At 41.1% G+C, this 20,736-nt stretch overlaps 1 protein-coding gene across 1 annotated transcript in view; it reads right to left on the reverse strand.

Moving 5' to 3' along the window:
• ATP10D (ATPase phospholipid transporting 10D (putative)) overlaps positions 1-20,736 on the reverse strand; it is a 127,985-nt gene that overhangs the window by 84,240 nt on the left and 23,009 nt on the right. The window lies entirely within an intron of this gene.

Consider the following 20,736-nt stretch of genomic DNA (forward strand, 5'->3'; position numbering starts at 1 on the left):
GAAAGAAAAAGAAAGATCACTGGCAAAAAGGGAAGTAAGTGTGCAGAGAAAACCGGGAGGATTAGTAAAAAAGCAGTAACAAAAGTCTTCCTGCATGTGTAGGACTACAAATGCCCCAAGTTCGGAAAATAAAATCCCAGAACCAATTGCAATAATGACATGGGAGGACTGAGTCGTTATTACCAAATCATGGTACAATAAAAATAAAAAATAAAAAACACCACACACACACAGGACTGGCACATAGCTATCCCTACGGTACTGTGGTACGCAGAGACTTTAGGAATGTGGAAGACATCCTGGGTAAGCCTACTGAAGGGGCGCCCAGCACTAGTTAGCTAGGATTCCTCCCGTAGCCCATGTTTTGGCCAATTATGGTCCTTGTGTATAGTGCTGTGCCTGCTGGAACATCCTTTATTTTACTACTTTGACCCAGGTGAATTGTCCTGGTCTCCCGTGACGAGGAAGAAAATGTAACTGTGATACTGTGAAGATCAAAAAGATAAAAAGCAGCGACAGTATGATTGGGAAGGAGTAAATCATTGCACTCAAAAAAAGATGGATGGGGGAAAACAAATACAAATGGAAGACTGTACTCAGAGTTGAAGACTTCTACATGAAATTGTATGAGAACATAGGGCAGAATCCAGCATAGTAAGAGTGAGAAGACACCAATGATGTACCATGAATCCTACCACCACTGGAAAAGACTGAACTACTACTGAAATCAGAGCACATCCTTGCAAAAAATAAATAATATGTAATCTTCTTGCAGCATGTGAAGATGCAATGCCATAATGATAGTAATCCACAGTAAAAAGGAGGAGACCAAGACCTACAGACCAATTAGTCCAAATGACAAGATTTTTACAAAGATACTCACTAAACCAAGCAAGGTCATCCCCCATCCAAGACCAAAGCGATGTTAAACAAAATGTGCCAACTTTACAATGACCTAAATAAATGGAGTACAATAAGTCAAAGACAGGTCTACTTTGGCCAGCATGCATCAGTGGATGGGACAACTTTCAAATTAAAAATCAATAGCATAATAAAGATTGGATTAGCTTGTTTCTTCAAAATGCGCTCAATCTTGCAAGGAAACCTTCCTTTGTGCCTCAAAAGTGAAGTGTTTGACCAGTGTATCCTATGAATTTTTTTTTTTTAAAAAGCACTAATGTGTGATAACTACAATATTAAAAAAAAAATATATATTTTTTTTTTTAAATCGGTGAATATATAGTATATAAATTGATTGTGTCTTAATAATCGATCAGTGTTAAATCCACTCGTATTGTTCTGCAGCCTAAGTGAAAAGGAGTCTCTAATCTCCTTAAAGAGAGATATACACATCTGGAAAATACTTGGCGCATAAACTTTTCACATTTTGATGATATAATTATGGCATGTATAGCAGAAGCCAAAAGGTTAGGGTAAGCCTGAGCCTGAATCCGAACCTCACAAGCATCCGTAAGGAGTTACCTGTGTGATATCCAATTGGCGCCGGAATCAATGACTGCAGAGGGATCAGCTGTGTTGTGGTGGGTGGCGAGACAGCAGTGCCAACGGAGGAACGTCCGTGGAGAGACAACCGTGCTGAATGCATGGATTAAAGTGCAGAGTGGGTCTGCAAGATTGCCCACACAAGGCAGAAGATCCGGAGGGGACTATTAATCACAGTACTGAGCGGCCAAAGTGACTGGAGGGTGCAGTGGTTCATGTGGCGAACCCTGAAGGTAAATCTGTGTATGTACATTGAAAGAGCCCCCACCCACATGTAAGCACACCATTAACACCAGAAAAACAGCAATTTTGGATCTCAAGCAGTGATTGTGCATAGAACAGACCAACACCATCTTCATAAAACATCAAGATTAAATATATTTGTATCCCCCGGGAAAGGAACATAGCCACTTTAGCAGCTGGGAAAAGAAAGGGATAAAAAAAAAAAAAAACCTAGGAGACATTATAAATAAGGAGAAGAAAGAGTATGTCATATAGGGAGGTAATCTCAACATATAATATACCGGAAAGCAAGGTATTCCAATACATACAACTATTAAACTATGGGAGAAAACTCCAAGACTACAAAAAACACATACTAGAAAACAATGCAATAGACACGTACGTCAAGACACTGTCACGGGAGACCAGAACTTTTAACACCAAAATTACCCGGATCCTTTGATTGAGCAAAGCAAGAGATAAAATAGTCATTTATTTACACAATGAACATACACAGCTTGATTTACAAAATATTACGAAAATACACTTACTGGAACGGGGTAAAACAAAATATTCTACTTCCAGAACGAAATCTTTAGAAATATAGAGTCTCTGAGCACAATCTCCTATACGCAAGCCGCAAAAACTGTCTTTGGCTAGTGGCGCCGCTCGCAACCACTTTTTCTCCGCCGGGACTGCTCGCTTCATTCTACCCTTGTAGAATTGGTTCAGGATTCCTTAGTTCTTACGAACTCTTGACTTGGGTTACGTTAGAATAAAGTTTCGAATCCATCTCAAATGAATCTAATCTCCCGGTCGGCTGCAGGGTTTTTTAAACAGAAAAAAACCCTCTCTAAGCTCTGCAGTCAATCACTGCATGGGAAATGAACAGCCCACCTATCCCCAGGTCTTGCCAGTAACGCCCAGCACCGAGCAAGGGGCTTCTTAGTATGCCAAGGGCATGCGCAAACTTTGCACCTTCGCCGCTTAGCATACCACCTTCCCTGCGCCGGGTAGTCTACTCCACGCAGACATCTGCTAGGATGCCAGTACTTATTTTCCCTCCGCCCCGCTTAACATCTGGAACCTTTTTAACTCTGGACTTTTTCAGACATGCTGGAACCATGCCAGCATGATACTTTACATGTCCGGGGCTAAATTATGCATGACTCACTCACAGGAATTCCCTGCTATGCATCCTTAAAGTATGGTACTTATAATTGAGTGTTTCCCCTGTTACGGCTGCCTGAATGAAAACCCCCTCCCTCCTATAATGTAAGTACAATTAAAAAAAAAGAGGGGGGACTTGGATTCATCAATTTTTATAAAAACGTAATAAAAATTGCGGCATAACCTTTTTTTACCCCAGCAGCGCTCACAGCACAATTCAGCGCTCCAGCACGTTCCTGGCCAAAAGTTAGCTATACGCTATGCGCTATGCTGCTGCGTTTTAAAACCTTTTTTACTTTGCGCGGTTACAGGGAAACCTGGACATAATACATACATTTTAAATCATGATATTAATCTCGACCCCTTATACCTAGCGGGACACACACAGACATTTGTAATACATTTACAGTGTTGCAGCCACTATTGGGGCACAGAGCTAGCACAATAATTCACCAATATGACTCATGGGCACCCAGCCGGGTATAATACCTTTATTTATTGGCCTGGGTACCCCCTCACCGTCACACGCTAGCTGACAAATATAAAATTACAGACCAAGATATGGAGAGAAAAAAAAGAAATCTAGAAGCATGGCAACAAGACTTCCAAGAAATTCAGATGATGGAAGATCTAACGATTTGGTATGTCAGGACTTGCAAAATAATATCAAAACTGGAGAAAAAAGCAACTCAAGATAATGCAAAAGGCATATATACCTTTCACCAGACAAATTGCGAACATAGAAGCAGACAACGAAATGCCCCAAATGCAACTTCCCTAAAGCCAACCTCAAACACGGTCTCTGGATGTGCAAAAAAAATAATTAAGGAGTTCTGGACACAGGTCCTACAATATATTAAAGAAGTTACGAAAATTAGATGGGTAAGACACCCACTCCCCATGATATTTGTCAACACTGAACCTTGGATAATTAAGATCAACCAAAATAGGGAAGCGATTCTCCCAACAGAGATTATTCTCATGTTAGCCAAAAAAGCCATTATGATCAAGTGGTTGGATTCACAAGCACCCAACATACAATTTATAACTTATAGAACTTGGTCGAACTGATCACGATAGACAGAATATCCACCGAAGTAGGAGATAACAAGTTTGACAAATTTGAACAAAAATGTTAGGGGATTATAAACTCCTTTCCCCAGCTAGAACAGAATAAATTCAGATGCCACCCGAGATAAGACTAAACTGAAATGGATGGAAATCCTAGCAAAGGAAACAGAAAATAAGGGGAACGTCCAGCAACTAGACAGAACAGATTAAATATGAAGAGCCTAGTCCAAGTCAAATACGATATTCAAAAGAAAGGACGGGCGTCACAAGCCAGCTATGAAACAAGGTTTGAGTTAAATGGACGAGATATTAGATCAAGGCCAGGTACAAGTTCGGGGGAAAAAAAATAGGAAATCACAAATATGTATTTAACTATGCAACATTATAGGATAATCAATATACATGTAAATACAATATGCTATAATGAAATGTAATCTGTAAATACCCTAATAAAAAAAAATATTAAAAAAATATACATATTAGTATATCCTTTAGGCCCGGGCCATAGAGGGGTGAGGCGATCCGAACCGCGCTGACGCTGAGGGCGCGATCGGAGCCGGGGGGAGGTGGTTGGAGGCGTGCAGTGACGTCGCTGGGCCAATCGCCCGCGACGCACTGACGTCGACGTCACGGCGCCGACACGTCGACACTGCTGTGCTGGGATTGGAGGTTTTCAGCCGACAGCGCGCTGAAAAACAGCTTGGCGCTCGGCTGAAACCTCCATCTCGTCAGCACGCCTGCGGACGCTCGCGTGAGCCCCCTCTCAAGGCATCCTCATTGAGGATGCAGGGGCTCAGCGCGGAGCTTCCGCACGCCTCAGCACGGCCGGTCCTTCTATGGACTCGGCCTTAGTGATCAACACCATACATAAAGAAGAATTTGCCAAGAAACAAAGCTTAAACCATTTTTCTTCCTACTACATCAACTATAAGAAAGATGTTACATGAAAAATACAACCAACAGCAACTTCAAATAAGGTTCTGTATGTCACCTTTCTGACAGCCTCTGTAACAGTCCTGAGGCAAAGTCCTCCAAACAAGTTTAGACTTTTTTCCCCCAACCAAAAATCATTGCAAGTATACAATCCTAGTATACAAAAGGAGTATATCACAAAAGATAGTGATTATCTTTCCAAACAATATTGGATGAAATTGATCTATTTTCCATTTTTATTATAGACTTTGTTTTGTTACACAGTATTTAGTTAGGTCTAGCTAGACATCAGTCTGGATAAGAATTCATTAATCCAAAATATTGATTAAGCTTAATCAAGGTTCAGTTGACTAATATGGTCTACAATCATTGTGTATTTTAATAAATTGTTACTATTTTTTTTATCAAGTATTCCTATGCGTTCTCAGAAACCTCAGTATACCTATACCTTCCCATAATTATATCATCAAAATTTGATACGTTTATGCGCCAAGTATTTTCCATGTGACCAGTGTATCCCGTCTGTGCTCATGAGATAGTTATTACCAGGAAACAAAAAGAAAAGAAAAAAATGCAGGGGGCCGGACATATTGCAAGAAGAAATTAGGTGGATTAAGATACTACTCTATTCGAATTTATATTAAAAAGTTCAAGATGATCGGTTGGGGGGGGGGTGACAGAATTTGTTAGGGCAACAAGGAGGGGATGCTTGCAAGCATAGTTCCTGGGAGATCATTGGGTAGGCCTTCATTCAGTAACTTATTTATACCTTCCTTGAGTGAGTTACTTCAAGATAACCATGAAATTCTATATCCTGATATTTTTCCTTCAAATGGTGAGGACTCAAAGCGAGATATCCCACCCCGATCTGGGGTTAACAGCCATTCAAGTCAATGACAGATCCGGCACAATATCCCACCTAGTGATAAGATGACTCCAAACGAATGTCCCTTATATGGCAGTGTTCAATATTACAATGAATCTGTTAAATCTCACAGAGATCCTATACAGAGATTAATTCTGACAGTAAAGAATGTTCAGTAGATAAAATTATAGGGCAGTTATTTGAAGTAAAGGAGGTGTGGCTAACTCCAAAAATACATTTAGGAATAGCAGTTTATCATCTGTGAGAGGATTCGGTCATAGATATTCAAGGATATACAAAAAGCCGATTACCATATTTGTAAGATGCCATATGGACAAAAGATATGGATCCCTAAAGAAAGACACACAAGACCATATTCAGAATACTTAGAATAGTCTACGTATGTAATATTCTCTGCATAAAAACTAGGCAGTTTTGGTTAGGGAGAGACGGATAAGCAAGATCACAGGAGGACACGTATTCCACCCAGGCAGAGCGGAAGGGAGAACAGATGACATGTTACCATCTTTGAAAAGCATGACGACATTTGATGTAAATAACTTCAGACAAATAAATGTGATTTGTGCGCTAAACCAAATGCAGAATTATTATATCCAGATACGATATAATGTATTAAAAATGATTTAAACCAGCAGACCGTATTTTCCTGCCCAAGATAATCATATGCACATGCACCGAATTGTTATGTTAAGTCACCATGAAAGAGTGCATATGTACAGTTAGGTGCGGAAATAAATTGGACACCGACACAATTTTCATAATTTTGGCTCTGTACACCACCACAATGGATTTTAAATGAAACAATCGAGATGCAACAGAAGTGCAGACTTTAAGCTTTAATTCAAGGGGTTGAACAAAAATATTGTATGAAACGTTTAGGAATTGCAACCATTTTCATACACAGTCCTTATTTCAGGGGCTCAAATGTAATTGGACAAATTAACACAATCATAAATAAAATGTTTCTTTTTAATACTTTGTCGAGAATCCTTTGCAGGCAATGACTGCTTGAAGTCTGGAACGCATGGACATCACCAAACGCTGGGTTTCCTCCTTTGTGATGCTTTGCCAGGCCTTTACTGAAGCTGTCTTCAGTTGTTTGTTCGTTGGTCTTTCTGCCTTAAGTTTTGTCTTCAGCAAGTGAAATGTATGCTTGATCGGGTTGAGATCAGGTGATTGACTCGGCCATTGCAGAATATTCCAATTCTTTGCCTTAAAAAAACTCCTGGGTTGCTTTCTCAGTATGTTTTGGGTCATTGTCCATCTGTAAAGTGAAGCGCCGTCCAATCAACTTCGCTGAATCTGAGCAGACAATATATCTCTATACACTTCAGAATTCATCCGGCTGCTTCTGTCTTCTCTCACATCATCAATAAACACTAGTGACCCAGTGCCATTGTAAGCCATGCATGCCCATGCCATCACACTGCCTCCACCGTGTTTCACAGATGTGGTATGCTTCGGATCATGAGCCGTTCCAAGCCTTCTCCATATACTTTTTTCTTCCCATCATTCTGGTACAGGTTGATCTTAGTTTCATCTGTCCCAGAACTGGGTTGGCTTTTTTAGATATTGTTTGGCAAAGTCTAATCTGGCCTTTCTATTCTTGAGGTTTATGAATGGTTTGCACCTTGTGGTGGACCCTCTGTATTTGCTCTCGTGAAGTCTTCTCTTTATGGTAGACTTGGGTAATGATATGCCTACCTCCTGGAGAGTGTTCTTCACTTGGCTGGATGTTGTGAAGGGGTTTTTCTACCATGGAAAGGATCCTACGATGATCCACCACTTGTCTTCCGTGGACGTCCAGGTCTTTTTGTTTTGCAGAGCTCACCAGTGCGTTCTTTTTTTCTCTCAGAATGTACCAAACTGTTTATGCGGCCACTCCTAATGTTCCTGCTATCGTTCTGATGGATTTTTTTTTTTGCAGCCTAAGGATGCCCTGTTTCACTTGCATGGAGCGCTCCTTTGACCGCATGTTGTGGGTTCACAGCAACAGCTTTCAAATGTGAATGCCACACCTGGAATCAACTCTAGACCTTTTACCTGCTTAATTGATAATGAAATAACGAAGGAATAGCCCACAGCTGTCCATGAAACAGCTTTTGAGTCAATTGTCCAATTACTTTTGGTCCCCTGAAAAAGAGGGGCTACATATTAAAAAAAAAAAAAAAAGAGATGTCATTCCTAAGCCCTTCCTTCAATTTGGATGTGAATACCCTCAAATTAAAGCTGATAGACTGCACTTTAAGTCCATAGACTGCACTTTAAGTCCATATTCATTATTTAACTGCAACTTGAATTTATTTTGGTACACAGCCGAAATAGCAAAACTTTTATCAGTGTAACACACACACACACACACACACACGTCTTAGAGAGGTCTGCAACCCTGCGTTTCAACCATTATCACCTAGCATACAGTGCTCCCACCGCAAGGGATTCTGGGAAATTACATGCAAATGAGCACACAATGTGTCAACTTTTGAGTGGTTTGTACTTGCTTTGCTAGTCCCATGCTGTGCTTAAAAGCTGTGTGAACGGCGATGCATCAGCTTAAATGGGCTCCATGTGAATGGATATTCCAGGCAAAAGGTGACACGTGTGCTCATTTGCATGTCATTTCCCAGAATCCCTTGCTGCAGTGGGAGCACTGTATGCTAGCTGATAATGATTGAAAGGCAGGGGTGCAGAGCTGTCTAAGACATGACAAGTGATATTCTTTATTGGCTATATGCCAACGGTGGAGGTTTTTTGTTGCCCTTTTCACCCACCATAACTTAAAATGTGATATGGTGTGTACACACACACACACACACACACTTTTGGTGAGCAATCGCTTTGTAATCGATAATGGTCGATTGTGATACTTTCTATGTAGAAAAGATCAGGGGAGGTGGAAAGCTGGACACCCCCACCATTTCTTTCATTAACTTATTAGAGACTCTGAAAACAACCCATTTACGCCCCAGGCACAGGAGTCAGCAAAATTCCAGGAACACAAAAAGCGTACGTTTATTCTAGTGTGATCTGGTCCCAAGACCAGGAGTATCGTGTTAGCACTTGATATTATAGGGAAGTCAATAGTATGCAGAAACATTCCTGTCATATGAGCATCATACATTAAAGCATTTTAAGTATAGTACTGCAACTAATAAAACTGGCTACATTTCATGTTAATTAAAATTTATTGTTGGAATTCCCTCCCAATAGTTTAGATCAACCTGTTGTTCACCCAGCTTAATGGGTATGACGCTTTAATTATTATTATTTTTTTATTTATAGCCATAAATCTCAACACTTGTGTTAATTAATATTATGGTACTACGACGACGAGAGAACAAAAATAATCAGAAACACTAGTTATAGGAATGCAATGTCTCTTGATTTCGGGCTCACATCACTGTAGGGAATTTAAGAAATGTGAATATCTAAATTCTGTACTCCACATAGAAATGTGTCAAATCAAAAAGCTGTCATAGCCACTCTTATTCACAGAACTAAAACGCTTAAAGTAGCAATACCCCCACAGTGTGTGGAATGTGGTACTTAAAGGACAGCTGAAGGGGGCAAGCCAAGGCAGCAATATTGTGTATCCTTTTCAAGTACCGTGATTCAGTTCCTGGCGACACACCTCTGTTCTCCTCCCCCCCACCAAAAAACCCGATGTATAAATAACTAAAATTAGAACCACGTAGATAGCCGCATTAATATAGAATTTATGTAAGCTTGCAAACTTTCCCATCCATAGAGGGCGCTTCTTCTGCTGCATTATTTTAAAGGAAATTATAGCACAGCTTTTTTAGCATAAGCAGGAGGTAAATTTCGTCACACAAGAAGACGCAGACTGTGCTTTAATTTAGAGGTGGCCTTCTTAGGCCTGTCCTCTTCCCTGGGATCAGGTTTAGGATTCAGCTCCTGCTCTAGTTTAGGATCAGGTGAAGCAGAACAAACACACACACAGATTCCTGCCAAGATTTGAAGTCTTCTGCTCTCGACAGGACATAATCTGTGCGACCGGCTGTCTCCACGGTGTTCTGCAGCTAGTTTACACCTGTCGACACGTTGGAAGGTCCTCCGATGCATCATGGTGCAGATCATTTCCGGCAGCAGAGAGAACTGGCTACACGTTGAGGACAGGCAATACCAGGAGGGAGGTGTGGAGGGGGTGGGTGGTGTTACGCTAGCAGACTTGAATGAAAACATTAACCCCTCCCCAAGAGCAGATTACACAATTGATTAGATCCTTGACAGATGATCCCATCAATCAGAATGATAATACTTCTTGCTATACAGGCTATAGCTGCAGCCAGCTTTAGACCGTGATTATACCTAAAAACGCCGGCAGCCGATAAACAAAATACAAAAAAATAAATAAAATATTAAAGTAAACATCCCTGTAGCGGCGTGGCGGTAGCCTCCTGAAGAGATTTTCAAAATTGTTTCTGGCAGACGACAGCCGCGTCACCAGAGTGGTTCAGCCAATGAGGGCGAACCGCTCATGGCCACACCTCCCTGACTCCTCTGCATCTTCTCTGTTTGTTCAAGATGCTGCTCGGCGGCAGCATAAGGGTGACGTCACAATCGCACTGCCGCTCAACGGTATCTGGTATAATCGTAGCCTTAGAGGGGCAGTACACGTTTTGCAGTATTATTAACGTTAGACGTCCTCCCAAACTTTATAGTTACAATAAGATCTACCGCTACCCATTCAAGCCTAATCAAATCCATAAAACCAGATACAGAATTCCAAGCCCTTCCTTGGCATCTTCAAAGTTGTCTTCAGTCTTCCTCACACTTCTCCTTTCTATAGACTACACTCTTGGTGCCTGTAACCAAGCTCTACCCCGATTCTCATCATACCTCTCCCATCACTCCACATTTTCAGTCTCTTTTCGATATGCCTTTTCCTCTGTCAATCTACGCAATACATGCCCTTATGCTCTCCTGTCATGAAAATTCTAAAATGCCGTTAACAGGCCTCCCAAATTTCTTTTTGCAACCTATCCAAAGTTCTGCTGATAGAATACATTTCACCGTCCCACAGAACAGTTCCTGCACATCAAGTTTCAGATCACCTCCGTCCCTTCAAGGCTCTTAACTCATCTGTCCCTCCCTAAATATTCACTTTGATCTCTCATTATATCCCTACTTGTCTCCTGTGCGCTGCCAATAACCTTTTCCACTCCATTCATCTCTACTGCTCTCTCTAGCATTAAACCTTTACCCCAAGTTCCCCTTACCATTGAAACTCCCCTACACTTTGTTTATGCTATGGTTCGCCAATAAAAAAAATTAAAAAAATCTTAAAAATGTATTTCTTTTGGCAACATTTTTGTAAGAATCATCAAAAAAAAATGTATTTTACATTTGATATATTAAATGTGTTTTTAAATGGGAGTATATAAGGGTGAGTGATGGGGTGGATGAAGGAGGCTGATTTTAGGGTGATAAAAGCAGTGTAGATGAGAAAAGATTGAACGCAGAATAGGAAAGGGTTTGAAACTAAGGTATTTACACCAAATATATCTGCAATGCCGTGCTGCCTCTTGCAGTAAAAAGGTTAAGAAGTAAGAGGCGGAGAAGTTAAGGAGATGAGGAAAAGGGGGCGGGGGTGGCTAGAGTCCCATGGAGAAGGGGAACAGAAGGAAGGGGTTAAGAGTGCTAGATTAAAATAAGTGAGGTGGGGGGTTGTGACCTTTTGGTTCTTGCTGCATGCCGTCTCACAGAGATGCCAGATCCTCCACCTACCGCCTCCCTCTCTGCAGACAGAAGAGCGGTCGGGAGAGAAGCATGTCTGACAGCTCCACGAGAGACCAGACTTGCAGCAGCATCAAAGCTACATCTGCGACCCCATACCCATACTGCTGTAATAAATCCCACATTACAAAAAAAATTAAAGAACTGTTTTTATTCCTGTGGTATTATGGTAGCAGTATATTACCCAACCCTAGTATACGCCAAGCACGTGCTCTCCCCACTTTAAAGTCAAACTTGACTCTTAAATTAAGCATTTTAATAGCCTAAACTCATGGCAACTATCCCACACAGGAGTTGCTCCTACCAACCTATTCTCATCAGGGTAACCATGGGGTCAATGTTGGGTACCCAGGTTTTCTGCCCTACTTATTTCAATACACCTTGTATGTACCATACGTGAAACCACTAGTACTGCTTGTGCATTTCAGATGGAAATTGTGTTATGGGTTTTAAACATTAAAATACCTAAGAGATACTTCTCTTTTCCAGACCACCTGGATGTGCAGGTGTTACTCCTGGACTATTTCCCTATCAGAGCTTTAATTCTGTGGATGCATCCTGTTTATGCCTGGCGTGGCAGCGCCCTTTTAAGGGCACGTAGCTCAATATTTTCGGCCCGTTTCTGCATGCATTGAAATGGGATTGTGTGCAGAGGCTGTGGAACAAAGGGTGCCTACTGGAAAGCAACGTTGAACAAAAGGGGAGCCGTTTCCTCCACGCCTTTTTCAATGCGAGGGGGAAAAAGTTCTTCAAGCAAGCCGATCAGGAGCTACACAGTCGGATTGATTCATGGACAATCAAGGGCGAGTCTGAGCCTTGCGTCCAGACGCTGAAGCTTACAGCAGCGAGCTCTTGGGGATGGTTCCCCTGGCTGAGAGAGCTGAAGGATCGTCAGCAGGAGTCGATTTGAAGTCCTGGATCGTGGAGTCTCCTCGGAGAGATACCAATCTTAGCACATGTGCACAAGTTTCCGTTTGTTTTGGGGCATCCAGCTTTGACGGGTGTCGATCCTCACTACATAATCTGATCTGGAGCTCATTCATTGGAAGCTTTAAAAAAAGTTTAGCCTTGGTTCCAAATACCATTGTTACAGTCTTGTCAGTGTTTAAAAATAGTTTGTTTTGGGAAATTCAATTTTCAAGTCTCAAAAAATCAGATTGAAGTATGTGTTCAAGGTCGGAGAGGCTATGGCTGTGTGCATACTATAAGATTGTGTCATCTGCATACATGTGTATTGAAGCTCCCATACAAGCTGTAGGAAGATCATTGATGAACACCAAGAAGAGTAGGGGCCCCAGAACAGAGCCTTGCGGGACACCACAGGTGCTATCCAAGGGGTTTGAGTTGAAGCCCGAGATACACATGCTGGGATCTACCCGATAGGTAGGAATGAAACCAGTTTAAAATCATGCTTCCTTATTCCAGAGCACTGGAGTTTGTTAAGCAAGATAACACGATGAACAGTATCAAAGGCCTTTGCAAAATATAGGAATATTGCACCAGTGAGTTGTCCCCGTTCCATTCCACACTGCATTTCATTGCAAACGTTTAGCAGGGTAGTTACCGTGGAGTTTTGGGGCGAAAGCCAGATTGGAATTGGTTAGGGAAATTTGTCTTGGTATAGTAATCACTTAATTGGGAGTGAACACATTTTTTGCATGACTTTGGATAGTATTGTGAGAAGAGAGATTGGCTTGTAGTTTGAGACAGTGTTTTTGTTCCCACCTTTGAAGATTGGGACAACTCTGACAGTTTTCCAGGTCTTAGGGATATGGCCTGCAGACAGAATAGAGTTGACTATGGAAGAAAGCGGTTTGGCAATGGCTGAGGCACCAAATTTTAGGAATTTAGGATTGCAGTAAGTCAGGTCCACATTGGCTGCTTAGTTTTAATTTGAGGAGCGCTTGTGTAATCTATCAACTCCGTTACAACGCAGTGCTTGGGGTCGAAAGAATCACATCGCGATAAGCGTATCGCGTTAGAAAATTCTGTCATTAACTTATACATGCTATCAATTTCGTATGTCTTGTTTTTGAGCGCAATAATTGCAATACTATAGAACAAGATGGCAATAGTGTACAATTATATTGTTTAAATCATTTATTGATGCATTGTACAATAAAGTATTTAAGACACCAATAGTTTTGTAAAGTATTCATAAATACGAAAAACACAATTTCCGTCTTGTTGCAGGGTACATGCAACTACACACGTGGGTTTCTTGACAAGGCTTATTTCTTTAGCCTTGAAAGATATACAGCACACTAAACAAAAATAGCTTTTCATCAGCAACAAACGAAAATGGCTATTTCTTCCGCAAACCAAACAAAAAACAGTTTCTCTTTAGCAGACAGTCTATAAATCAGGCAGTTACCCTTTTCCTATGCAGGGGACAGACAGTTCACAGTTCAACTACCTTGCTACTCAAACCTTGTTTCAGGAATCTCTTTAGCAATCTACTCCTCACTCCTCAACAGCCAGGCTCCATGTGTCTACAGCCTGGGTTTTAACACACCTTGATTAGGCAGCTGGGATCCAACTAATTGTCCTGAGGTTCCCAGCTGAAGTTTAACCTAGTCAGTGCTGCACTGCAGACTAGACATAGGTTTTCCAGGCATATAACTGGTGGCTTTTATTTACCCTGTCACACGTCCACACACAAAAAAACACAGATACATTATATTGACAATATTGCCAGTCACATTCTTGTTTTAAAATTAACTATGGGGCTAAAATTCGGAAGAAAATGTTGCTCCAACATTTACAATTGCACCTTTTTGTGATCGCTTCCCATGCTTCGCCACCAATGTAAAAAACTTTTTAGGTTTAACTTCTTTAAAAACACAGTAACAGAATCCTCACCCGTGATTATTCGTGGTATCAGTGTCTTTTGGAAGATCATCTTGAACGTTGCTATAAATGCCTTGATCCAGAGGCTGTATTTTTGATGTGCTGTTTTTGGGCAGTTAGCCGACTCTGATTTTGCCATCTCTGCTTATTAGGCTATCGGCAGACGGATGGGCAGGGAAGTTATCTAGCAACAACAAAGCTTTGGTATCCGACCTTTGTTGCCGTGGTGATTTAAACTTGTCTATACAAAGTGACTTCCATTTGTGATTTCCTGTTTGGTTAACACATAAAAGTAGTGTCACACTCTCTCATTTGTTTAAAGCCTTGTTTTCGCTGATCGTCATTCTTACAAGCCAGAGTGGTATTCGGTAACATTTTGTAACACAGTCATACACCTGTTCTGCATAATAGCCCCATCTTCAATTATCTTCTGAAGCTGGGCAGGATACGAGCATGCTGCTTCATCGTCAGCTGAACGTATTTCTCCTGATATAGCGGTTTTGGTTATTCCATGTCGCCTTTTAAAGCGATTTAGCCTTGAACGACTACTCCTTTCCATAAGGTTCGTCATGAAATTTTTGGGCGCGCGTTTGCAGATGAGGTCTAGACAGAAGCGTGCCTTCAGATCTTTCTTTGACAAAACACTGAAACACAGCTTTATCCAACTGGCTGTCTTGAGTTTGCTGCAAACTTTTCCGTTGCAGTTCATCGTTTGTTTCTATGGACTTAGCTGCATCACAAAGTTTCTCCTCCTCCTTTTTCCATCCACGAACTGTAGACTCGTTCACTCCTAGGTCTCTAGCCACTTGGATTTGCTGGACTCCAGATTTGATTCTAATCATGCACTACAATTTTTTCTTCTAAACTAAACATCTTCTGTTTATTTGAAGTTTCCGACATGTCTTTAATTTTATTTCATATAACAACTTGCAATTTGAGGGGGGGGGGGAAATGCTGACAGTTGGCGATTGACTTATAATAGTGCATGTGCTGTATCTGGCGCACGAAATGCATCAGAGTTCCGTGTTCAGAAAAAATCCACAAAACACATTTCAGTTTACGAAAATTGGGAGGCACACTTCCGTCACGTTATAAGCGGATTCGTGTTGTAACGGATCGCGTTATAACAGGGTTGAGCTGTATACAGACGTGAATGTGCTCACAAGTAATATTTTTATATGAGAGATATATAGATTTTTTTTTTGTGCGGATCAATCCAAATCCGCCTTTTGACGCGATCTGGATGAATTTTTAAGCATTCGTCTGTGGATCCCATAATCCGTGGCAGGATTTTTAAATACATAAAGATCAAGATGGAAGAGGATTACCTACGAATTAATCAGGGTCTGTATTTTTAACAATCCAGCCACGGATTGCTCACATAGAAAAAAAATAAAAATATATATATATCAGAAACTGCAGATTTGCCTTAGACTGATCCACGAACCAAAAGGAACAGAACGATCAGAGGCGGATACAAAGCCGCACAAATTTTTGTTTTTCATTAAAAAAAAAAAAGGGAAGAAGATTCCCGCAATTTGATTTGTTAAAGGGCCGTCACGTGATGCGACGGCTCTTGAAAAATCAAATTTTGCCGGTGGCGGGTTTTGGCGATGGCGACGTTGCGTGCACTATAAGCGCACGCGGCGGCAATGCTTTTGTTTTTGGGCGAATTCGCCGGCACTATAAGCTCAGCCTAAGGAGGGGTTTGATCTCCTCTGGCTACCTCTTTGTGTTAACACAATGTGTCCAACACGAGATTGCACAGGCAAACCACCCCTTGCTCTTCCTTGCCTTTATTAGTCCTATAATAAGTATAGGCTGGAATAAGGGTAGAGAAAATGCTTGAAAAACACTCCCCATTACAAAAGCCAACAGAAAAGGGTTAGTTTCTTTAGTTGCTTAATTTCCAGGGAAAAAAAAACAAAAAGCAGACTGATCTTTGCTTGCAGCATAGCTTCCATTTATTCAACCCCATAGGGTCGTCCTATGACATACCCTGTACATTAGTGGTGGCCAACTCCAGTCAAGGGCCACCAACAGGTTAGGTTATCCCTGCTTCAGCACAGGTGGCTCAGTCATTGACTGAGCCACTTGTGCTGAAGCAGGGGTAGCCTAAAAACCTGACTTGTTGGTGGTCCTTGAGACCGGAGTTGGCCTCTCCTGCTGTACATCATGAGAGCAGACACGCCAAGGGTTTTTGCGACACAGGTACGTCATGCTATATTTCTACTTTACTGGGGGGGATTGCGTTCACCACCATCTGAGTGGAATGGTAGTGGAGCTGTCCACTTCCAGTCACGTCACTAGGGGTCAGTCACTACCCCAAGCGATCGCACTCCTGGTAAGATCAGTGAAAGTGTTTGGATAGCTAGCAGATTTTGCACCTTAACGCTGCAATTCCAGCTGCCGTTTAAAACACTGACAAGTGATTAGCTAAGTTGCCGTTCGATCCGTTCTCCTGTAAATCGATCGCTGGAGATTCAGCTTGGGGGGGGGGGGTTCTATAATTCACTGTTCGAGCTGCAGAAGACTACCCAAGATGCAATGGTCTGTGTGCAGGATCATGTGACCAATCAGGTGCACTGATAGGGAGAGGGCATTGCTGAAGAGGATTGGGTGTGACTTTGTAAAAAAAAAAAAAAAAAAAACATTTTTAAATGTTGTTACAAGTATTTTCTCATAGTACGGAACGGATTTATTTAAAAAAAAAAAAAAACACGACATGTAGGATATTGCTTGCACTGCAGCTTTAACAGTATGGCAAATATTGACAGCACAATTAGCTTACATACAACCATAAAGAAACATGTGGTTCACAATTTGCTTATGTATTCACAGGTTTAGTGTCATCACAAATTAATTTAGGTAAACATTTTAAACAAAACTCCAACTTGCTTACTTCAATGTGAAGAATTAAAGTTTAGTTATTTTAAAACATACTTGTCCGGAGAACAAACAAAAAAATTTCAAATCACATACTCAAACCCTTTGATTGCCAAAAGGCAACCCCTCTGTTTAGATCAGAACCGCAGATGCAACAAAAACAACTCAAGGGCCCCAAGGTTAGAATAAGGTGGGTTAGCTGACAGGGGTGCGCAAACTTTTACGTCTGTGCCCCCCTGCATGCGCTCCCCCCCCATACCTTTTGTCTGGCGTCATGTGACGTAGCGTTGCCATTTAACCCCGCAGCGTCATTTGACAGCGTTGCCACGGCGACACGTCACCAGAGGCAAGGTAAGAGATATACAGAGGTCTTGCGTGCTCCTCCGCCATAACATTTAAAATGTTGCGGGGGAAGAGCTCGGGGCTTCTGTAAGCGACACCCCCCCCCCGCTTGCACACCCCTGGGTAAACGTATTAAAACATGTCACTGTCCTGTCATTACAGGAGTTTACTCTGATCCAAGTAGGCCCTGCCCCTTTACTGAATTTTACTCAAGGCCAAACAGTGGTGGCTGGGCCATTATTTAATCCAAACACTCCTGAGTAGTTATTAACTATTTGGAGTTTGTGGTAATCCAATTGGTGCCTACAAGGCACGGAATAGGTAAGGGAGGCCGCTTAGGACAGGGGTGGCTGAGCCACTGATTGAGTTCCATGTGCTGAAGCAGGGGTATCCTTAAAACCTGACCCTTTGGTGGCCCTTGAGGACTGGAGTTGCCCACCCGTCTTAGAACTAAAGCATAAAAAAACATGTAGAGAAAATATTATATCTGTGGTGCTCCATACATACACAAATGGTAATAAAAAGGATATATACAACCCGTAATGGTAGCTTCGTCGGGTCCAAAAGGTAGACTCCACACGATAGCAGTATCACATGAAAAAAATATAAGGAAATCACATAGCATAATACTGCAGAATAAATATTCACAGCATATAGACTAATGACATGACAAACCAACCAATAACAAATGACATGGGCTGAGAAACACTGGGTGACTGATATACAAATGAGCACATTTAATGTTAGACACAGAATATGAATAAAAAACAAATAAAATACACAACATGTGTTAAAATAGAATAAGTCCCACTGGAAATCTCCTGCTGTGGCTGAAATGACCACTTACCGGATGTAAGATGGTCACAGGCAATGGATAATTAGAGAGTATCCCCTCTCGTCTTGGTCAGATCAGCTCCACTGCGTGTCTCCTGGCATCAGGAGGGGCGTGTGGGTACTCCGTAGCCGTTTCCAGATGGGCGCCAGAAACGGCTACGGAGTACCCACACGCCCCTCCTGATGCCAGGAGACACGCAGTGGAGCTGATCTGACCAAGACGAGAGGGGATACTCTCTAATTATCCATTGCCTGTGACCATCTTACATCCGGTAAGTGGTCATTTCAGCCACAGCAGGAGATTTCCAGTGGGACTTATTCTATTTTAACACATGTTGTGTATTTTATTTGTTTTTTATTCATATTCTGTGTCTAACATTAAATGTGCCCATTTGAATATCAGTCACCCAGTGTTTCTCAGCCCATGTCATTTGTTATTGGTTGGTTTGTCATGTCATTAGTCTATATGCTGTGAATATTTATTCTGCAGTATTATGCTATGTGATTTCCTTATATTGTTTTCATGCGATACTGCTATCGTGTGGAGCCTACCTTTGGACCCGACGAAGCTACCATTACGGGTTATATATACTTTTTATTACCATTTGTGCATGTATGGAGCGCCACAGATATAATATTTTCTCTATCAGTTGTCTCTGATTTGGGTTCAGAGTTATATCACAGGCAGCCAGCCTCTATTCCCAATTAGGAACAACAGGTCATTCATATCCATTTGGAATTAATTTGCACACTCTAAAAGTTAGCGCTACCTTATTTGTTTTTCTGTAAAAAAAAAACATGCACAACAGCAGTTGTGGGTCTACCTTTTCCATTTAAGTACACACAAATTAAGATCAATATTTGACATTTTTCTTGCAACTAAAAACGTCATTCTGTTGTGTTCTTGAATCAATTTTAGAAGCATAACCTGAACACACGGTAGATTGATAAATGTAACCGTACAAACGAGAAATAAAAAAAGGAAATATTCCGTTCTGTTTTCAGGTTTTATTCTGAAAAGTATGAATTAAAATGTAAAAAAACAAGCATTTTATTTTACACTCCCAATAAATGTAATATCTACAAGCAGACATGTATAGAGTCTGAAACCAAATGTAAAAACAGAGCAGTAGAGATTGTACGTAATTATTACTGTGTACCTTTTAATACAAGTGGGATTCAACTGCTTAGGAAGGACAAGAGTACAATACAAATATTAATTATGTTAAACATAGATCTATGCAGTACTGCACCGCCACACTGATGGTTGGTCACCAGTGACAAGGCAATGTTAAATTTGTAATTACACTTATAAAGTGAAAACAAAATCTACCCGTTTCAACCTGTGCTATATCCTACAATCCCCTAGGAGAGACATTCCAAGGATCACTTTGTGTACACCATACCCCGAGAAACATGTAAATACGTTGTTTGTGTAGTTGATTAACATTGCTGTACCTCCTGACTTGATCAGGGTTACCAATGAATGTGCAATGCCCAGTACCTTTTTCTGCAATACTCTACAGGCATTCATAAGTTGCTTATTTTCTTGATGTAACTCAGGAACATTTAATTTGCACTGTCATCTATTTTTTTCCTCCCATGCCTCATTTATCAAACTTATTTTTAAAGTGTATTTATATCTGTGGTTATAAACCTAGAAAAATATGCTCTGAAAGATTGTGTATAATAATAATAATAATAATGCCAGAGTACAGACTACCACTTACTTTATATTTTTTAGTTTAAATCTAAACCTTTTCTTAAAAAAAAAAAAAACACACACACACACCCAGAGTTTCAAGACGAGATCAAAAGATCTTTACACCCAATTTAACAAGCAAAGCCAGGGTCTCCCAGAGACTTGTGCACAGGGACAATCACGTTACAGAACATCGAAAAAGCAGCAGCATTGGTTGAAGACTGCCAAGTACAGCACAGAAGTACATGTCTGCAATTACATGTCAGGACTGGGGAGCAGAGAAACCATCTAGAAACTTTTTAAAACGTGACAGAACCAGAAGTCTTTCTATTCATTTTGACCGATGGGTCGTTAGCCCTTCTCGCACCAACAGAATGAATATATACGTTGATTTGCTTATTAAGCTTTTGCATTGATTGGGTGGGCAGGAACTCATGGAAAAAAAACATACAATTGATTGGGTCTTACATTTACCAAACGGATTGCAGGGTCAGCTGGCTGCTCAGGGTAACAGCAACCCCCCCCCCCCCTTGTACTTTCATGCACATTAAGTCAATCAGAACAAAAGGCAGCACAGGAA

The sequence above is a fragment of the Ascaphus truei genome, chromosome 1, assembly GCF_040206685.1.
Source record: "Ascaphus truei isolate aAscTru1 chromosome 1, aAscTru1.hap1, whole genome shotgun sequence".
Classification (NCBI taxonomy): Eukaryota; Metazoa; Chordata; class Amphibia; order Anura; family Ascaphidae; genus Ascaphus; species Ascaphus truei.